Below are 7511 nucleotides of genomic sequence, written 5' to 3' on the forward strand. Positions count from 1 at the left end.
CCCTGTTTAGGGAAGCTTTTAATGTTTGATGCATTACTGTATTTTAATATTTTGTTGGAAGCCACCCAGAGTGGCTGGGGAAACCCAGCCAGATGGGCAAGGTATAAATTATTATTATTATTATTATTATTATTATTATTATTATTATTATTATTAGGGTTGTGGGTCCAAGCCCCACATTGGGCAAAAGATTCCTACAACAGATTCTCCTTCCAACTCTATGATTCTATGAGAAGAGCTCTGCTGAATCAGGCCAATGGCCCGTCTAGTCCAGCATCCTTTTCTCACAGTGGCCAACCAGATACCCATTATGGGAAGCCCACAAGCAGGACCCAAATGCCTAACTCCCCACTTGCAATTCCAATCAACTGTTATTCGAAAGGCACAAGGTCTCCAATAATGGAGGCAGGGCAGAGCCATCAGGACTAGTAGCCACGGATAGCCGCTGCCTTCAGGAATTTGTCCAATAATCTTTTGAAGCCGTCCAGTGGCCATCACGGCCTCCTGTTTGACTATGCATTGTGTCCTGTTATCTTTCCAAAATCTTCCAATATTCTGTTGGATGTCCCCAAATTCTAGTGTTATGAGAGAGGGAGGAAAACTTTTCTCTATCCGCGTTCTCCATGCCATGCATAATTTTATAAATTTCTAGTAGCAGCTGCTGTGCTGAAGGAGGGGAGGGCATGCCCCCCCCCCAATTTGGGGCCCCCAATCTAACTTTGTTATTTTGGATGTCAGTGTGTGTTGTGGTTGCTACATTCCAACATATCTGGGGTTGCAGCCCAACTCAGAGCAGACCCACTGAAATTAATAGGCATGACCCGTTGATTTCACTGACCCTACTCTGGGTAGAAATTCGCTGGCAATAATCCTTGGAACCCGTTTTTGACAACTGCGGGGAAAGTTTTAAGGGCGATAAATTAATTCCGATTTGTACCTTGCCTCTTTGTTTTGTTTCCACATGTAATTTTGAGTTCCATCAGAAACAAAACACAACTTTTTATGTTTCTGGAATACTTTTACGCTTCGTTTAGATGTATGTTATTTTGATATGCCCTAAGGACTAATTCAGTAAGATTCTATTCTATCCAATGCTATTAATAGAAGGCTGTCATGTTAATTTTGCAGAAGCAAATTAGAATGTTTAGAGATAGATGCTGGAAAATAGCCAAGAAGGAAATGGTGCTCGCTGTTGGTTCAGAGCAGAAAGTTGGTAAGAAATTCAGTTCAGTTCACAATTTAATGCAAACTAATTCACATTTCTTGTTTTTTAAAAAAAGGCTGGGGGGAGGATATGCTCCTGAGAGAATTGTTTAGCTCAAATCCTGCTTGATGATGCCCTGTTCTTGCTGTAATGTTTACAGCTAACAATGCTTAATCTAACAATGTTTATTCTTAGGTTAACTATCCTTGACACTCTTTTAAACAATCAAGTATTCAAAATATCTTACATCCATTATGGTAATAATCCTTAAAACAACATTTTACGCTGAACTTGTAGTATCATTCCCACACTGCAGACTAGAGGCTGTGCCTCTGCTCACATTGCCTGCCAACCTTGCCTATCCCCCCCATGCCAAACCCCACCCCTTACATCTCACCAAACCCCATACCCCTCCCCTTACAGATCACCCAAACTGTGCTCCCTTCCCTTACTTATTACCTAAACGCCCATCCCTTCACAGATCACTCAAACCTTCACCTATTGGTGGCTATGCAAAATGCAGCGTGACAACAGCCTTACAGTTTTATTATTAAGTAAGATAGGGGGACTGAGAAAATACCATCTTCATAGAATCACAGAATTTGGAAGGAGACCTTAAAGGCCATCTAGCCTAGTGAGGGAAAGCCAGTCTATTCCTCTAGGGTGTAGATGGGGAACCTGTAACTCTTGACATGTTGTTGAACTCCAACTCCCATCAGTCCCAGCCAACACGTCCAATAGTCAGGATGGGAACTATGGTCCAGCAACATCCAGAGGACCACAGGCTCCCCATACCTACTCTAGGGAATTGGTTCCATAGTCCAACTACTCTTACTGTCAAGAAACATATCCGAATGTTCAATTGACACCTGTCCTCCTGCAGATGAAGCCCATTATTAGATCGAGACCTGCCCCCTGAGGCAAGTAGCAAACAAGTCACAAGAACATCATAAGAACCTACAGGAGCATGCTGTGCTGATCCCAAGGGTTAACTGTGCGGCGAGGTCCGAGTCCAGTTCGAGGTCGAGGGTGCGGTATGGAGGCAGTCCGTCAAAAGTGAAGCTGGGTCCAAGGCAGGGAGTCGGGTGAGGTCAGGAGCTCCGGCAGAAGAGCAGGACAGGGTGCAGGCAGGAACAGGCTAGCAGCAACGTTGCTCCCGCAACTTGGGACTGGGGCTGCCTGGCTTTTATCTGCCCCGAGGTATAGGGTGGCTCCAGTCCACAGGTGACTCGCCTCTCCTGGCCTGGAGGCAAGCACTCCTCCTGCGGGAACTCAGTTCCCTCCGCCTCTCTGCCCTGAGCCTCTGCAGCCCAGGAGAGGCTGGAGGGTTACAGGACCCAGAGGCAACCTCACCTTCCCCTGACGGGGCTGAGAGTGGAGCACCTGCAGGCAATGGGTCCTCCATCACCTCAGGAGCCAGAACAGACTCAGCTGGTGCCTGCACCTGAGGATCCAGTACAGGTGAGGACTCTTCAGGCTCAGGCCCCAGCCCCGGCTCAGCTGGTTCTGGAGGCGGGGAATCCTGTGCAGGCTGGGATTCCTCAGGTTCAGCCTCCGAGTCCCAGGCCATCACACCTGCCTTCCTGCAGATGAAGCCCATTATTAGATCTAGACCTGCCCCCTGAGGCAAGTAGCAAACAAGTCACAAGAACATCCTAAGAACCTGCAGGAGCATCCCAGTGGCCCATTTAGCTCAGCAGTCTGCTCTCACAGTGGCCAACCAGATGCCTGTGGGGAACTCTCAAGCAGAATTTGAGTGCAAGAGCTCTCTCCCATCCTCGGTTGTCCAGCAACTGGTATTCAGAAGCATTACTGCCTCCAGTCATGGAGACAAAGCCAAGCTATCGTGTTTATTGGTAGCCCTCCATGAATTTGTCCAACCCTCTTTTAAAGCCATTCAAGTTGGTGGCTCATCGCTTTCTCCTGCAGGAGCAAGTTCCATAGTTTAACTATGTGCTGTGTAGAGAAGTAATAGTAACAGTAATTTATTACTTGTACCCCACCCATCTGGCTGGGCTTCCCCAGCCACTCTGGGCGGCTTCCAACAAAGATTAAAAATACATTAAAATGTCACACATTAAAAAAATTCCCTGAACAGGGCTGCCTTCAGACGTCTTCTAAATGTCAGGTAGTTGTTTAATCTCTTTGACATCTGGTGGGAGGGTGTTCCACAGGGCGGGCACCACCACCGAGAAGGCCCTCTGCCTGGTTCCCTGTAGCTTTGCTTCTCGCAGTGAGGGCATAGCTGTCAACTTACAGATTTGAAAATAAGGGACCAGCAGCCTTGAAAATAAGGGACCAGCAGCCAAAATAAGGGACCTGCAGCCTCACCTGTTCCAGGCACTCCAGTCTTCCTGTCCTTCTGCAGTCTGGTCAAACTCATGCTGGTAGCTTCGAGAACACTGTCCAACCAACTTTGTAACCAGAGGTTCAACTGAATAGAATCTGAATCACATGCACCACAAGGCCTATGCAGCCTCAACTTAAGATGGCTCCCCGGCCTGGCTTTGCACTGCAAAGTTTGCAACAAAATGGCGTCCAGCATTCAAAAAAACCCTCAGCTTGCATTAACTAGCCACACACAAGTAATGCAAGCTCCACCCGCCAGTCGTTCTTAGACTTCTTATTGGGTGAGCAACACAGCCAAGCAACACAGTTGGAGCCTCCCTCCTCCCTGGCCGGCAGGGAGGGAGGGAGAGGAGCTGCTTCCTTTGAAATTTAAGGGACATTTAAGGGACATCCATCAATAAGGGACAGCAGTGGGACATGGCGCTGGAATAAGGGACTGTCCCTTCAAATAAGGGACACTTGACAGCTATGAGTGAGGGAACCACCAGAAGGCCCTCGGAGCTGGACCTCAGTGTCCGGGCAGAACGATGGGGGTGGAGACACTCCTTCAGGTATACTGGACCGAGGCCGTTTAGGGCTTTAAAGGTCAGCACCAACATTTTGAATTGTGCTCAGAAACATACTGGGAGCCAATGTAGGCCTTTCAGGGCTGGTGTTATATGGTCTTGGTGGCCACCCCTAGTCACCAGTCTAGCTGCCGCATTCTGGATCACCTTCAAAGGTAGTCCCACATAGAGCGCACTGCAGTAGTCCAAGAAGTGCTTTCTTTTGTCTGTCTTCAACTGCCCAACATGTCCAATTGTCCAACATCCAACCATTGGATGTCTGCAAGACTTTTAGGTTCCCCATCGCTTCTCTAGCCTTTTCCAGCAAGGTTCCCAAGCATCCACTTTGCTCTCTCGCAATATACCTTCCTTCTAGAAGCCGAGGTAGGAAAACACAGCCTTGCCAGGCACTCGCTTGGCTGCCTGCACCTTCTTGGGAGTCAGCCTAATCTATTCAGACAACGACTCGCATCTGTGGTGAAGAAGAGGAGGACATGGATCTGTTCTGACAGCAGGGCCCTTTACAAGTTCTACCCACCCAACAGGGCTTAAAAAAAATAATAAATCACGTAGATGGGAGGAGGCGAGAGCTTCAGCGAAGCAATTCTCCGGCTGACCTGGAGAACAGAGAACCTTTCAACTGCATGACTTGAGTTCTCTTTGCTTTACGGCTCTTGCTCATTGTTTATTTATCTTGATTTTCCCTAGTTTTGCAATAGCCCTGCAAGCATCACAGAGCTGGACCCCTGCTCTCCTGACGATGTAGCCACCTTCATTTTTGGCAAACCATTGGTCCATCTGGCTCAGTATTTTCTAATCCCCAAGGGCCAAATTCTGGGCAACCTTCTGAGGGCCACATGTCAGGGGTGGGTGGAGCCAGAGGCAAAAAGTGAGTCGAGCCAGAGCCAAAAGATATTGGACATAATATAAAATTTTCATCTTGGCAAAGGTTATGGAGGGAAGATTTAAAATCTACAGCCGTACGTTGAAAGAAAACTATATGAAAACGATGTATCGTTGGTATCTAACACCTGCTAAATAAGCAAAAATGCATAGAACTGCTTCAAATATTTGTTGGAAATATAAGAAGAAAAAGGGCACATTCTTCCATATGTGGTGGATCTGCAAATTAACAAAAGCATTCTGGGGAATAATATATACTGAGCTGAAAAAAATGTTTAAAATAACGTTTGTGGAATAACCCAGAAGCTTTTCTATTAGGAATTTTAGGTGCAGAGATACCAAAGGAACAGAAAAGACTATTTATGTCCACAACAACAACAGCACAGATACTTTTGGCCCAAAGATGGAAGGAAGATAAAGCCCTGACCAGAGAAGAATGGCTGATAAAGATGATGGAAATCAAGAAGATAGAAATTTTACTAAGGAATGGGGAAAATTTATAACTTAGCTCGGAGAACATTGTAAACAATTAAAAACTTTGGCAGGACCGTAACAACACTTGTAATGTAGCAAGATCTACGGGAAGATAGGGAATTTTAAGAAAATGAATACTATAAGATGCAATGGGAAAAGGGAATGTAAATGGAACCCATGGAGGGGCAGAGGAAAGTCCAAGGATTCAGGGAACCCTTTATGTGTATGATTATGATTATTATTTGAATATAAATGTAAACTGCAAAAATCAATTAAAAAATTGTAAATAAATAAAAAAAGTCAGCAAGAGGCATGCTCAGAATTTAAGGGTGTGTTTCAACCAGGCAAAAAATACTATCATGGTAGAAAGAAAGTACAGTGGTACTTCGGGTTAAGAACTTCTGGAGGTCTGTTCTTAACCTGAAACTGTTCTTAACCTGAAGCACCACTTTAGCTAATGGGGCCTCCTGCTGCCGCCATGCCACCGGAGCACGATTTCTGTTCTCATCCTGAAGCAAAGTTCTTAACCCGAGGTACTATTTCTGGGTTAGCGGAGTCTGTAACCTGAAGCTTCTGTAACCTAAGGTACCACTGTAAGGGCAGTGAAGGGTCTGTCATGGATAATGTTCTGAGAGGTAGAGAGGCTGGGAGGATTTTGGCCACTGGCCTGGGGCTCCCTATTCCTGACTTAAGCTGACTGGCCACATTCTTTCCCATCATTCCCAGTTCTGTCTATAGATGCCAGGAATAATCTGGGGTTTTCTGGGCACAAAGCATGCGCTCTTCCGCCGAGCTTAAAGCCCCCTCCTTACAAATGTAGCAGCGCTCATTCTCTTTCGCCGCTTCATAATCCTTTCGCTTCTCTTTAGCAACAGGCTGTGGAGGTAAAAATGAAAGCGAGGAAACGACAGAGCGATGTAAGAAGAACCCCGCTGGATCAGAACAAAGGCCCGTCTAAGTCCAGCATCCTGTTCTCACAGCAGCCAGTCAGAGGCCCACAATGGGAAGCCTGCGAGCATCAATGAGCAAAGAGATCACATCCACTTTGCCTCGGCTGTTTTCTCTAAATGTCCTCCAGATTTACAGACTCACAGAAGTCTCTGACTTCAGTCAAACTGGCTGATTCACTGAGCAAGGCAGGAGAAAAGAAGCAAAGGGGAGGATAATTTATATATAGGAACAGTGCTTTTTTCTTTAAAAAAATAATGTTTAGGGATACTCTCATTTTGACTCAAGAAAATCACCATTTTATAGTTCAAATCAGGGAAAATAAATGCAATAAATGGACAAAAATGCAAAGATTCACAAAATGTTTAGGGGTATGTGTACCCTTGCATCCCCCCAGAAAGAAACACTATATAGGACCATCACAATATCTCACCCAGACACAATCCATACAACCTGAGGATGTTGCTCTGTCAAAAGGCTCTGAAGACTCTGCCCCAAACTTAACCTGAGACTGTTCTTAACCTGAAGCACCACTTCAGCTAATGGGGCCTCCAGCTGCTACTGCACTGCTGCTGCACGATTTCTGTTCTCATCCTGAAGCAAAGTTCTTAACCCGAGGTACTATTTCTGGGTTAGCGGAGTCTGTAACCTGAAGCGTATGTAACCTGAGGTACCATTGTATATCATTTCCCAAATTTTTAAATTACATTACAATCCCACCACATATGATAAAATGTCCCTTCCTTTTCCTTACATTTCCAACATATATTTGAACTAGTTTTGTACATTTTCCCTAACTGCACTGGTGTCGTATACCATCTATACATCATCTTCATGTAATTCTCCTTCAACAGGGAACAATCTGTAAATTTTAAATCAGTTTTCCATAATTTTCCCCAATCTTCCATCATAATGTTGTGACCTACATCTTGTGCCCATTTAATCATAACTGATTTCACCTCTTCATCTTTCGTCTCCCATTCTAATAATATGCTGTATACGGCCTTCAGTAATTTCACTTTCCCTTCGACCACTTCCGTTTGAAACCTAGATCTTGTATAACTGAATCCTTTCTTGCTGTTTCCTTT

General features: G+C 45.4%; 1 long non-coding RNA gene across 1 annotated transcript in view; it reads left to right on the top strand.

Annotated features, from left to right (window-relative positions):
• Nucleotides 1-6742, top strand: part of LOC310850916 — a 55224-nt gene extending 48482 nt beyond the window's left edge. Inside the window, exons 2-3 of the long non-coding RNA XR_014567471.1 lie at nt 1129-1213; nt 6351-6742. This is a non-coding gene — a long non-coding RNA (uncharacterized lncRNA). The remainder of the gene's footprint in view (nt 1-1128; nt 1214-6350) is intronic.
• The last annotated feature ends 769 nt before the right edge of the window (nt 6743-7511 follow it).

This window comes from Podarcis gaigeae (assembly GCF_964106915.1).
Source record: "Podarcis gaigeae genome assembly, chromosome: 8".
Lineage (NCBI taxonomy): Eukaryota > Metazoa > Chordata > Lepidosauria > Squamata > Lacertidae > Podarcis > Podarcis gaigeae.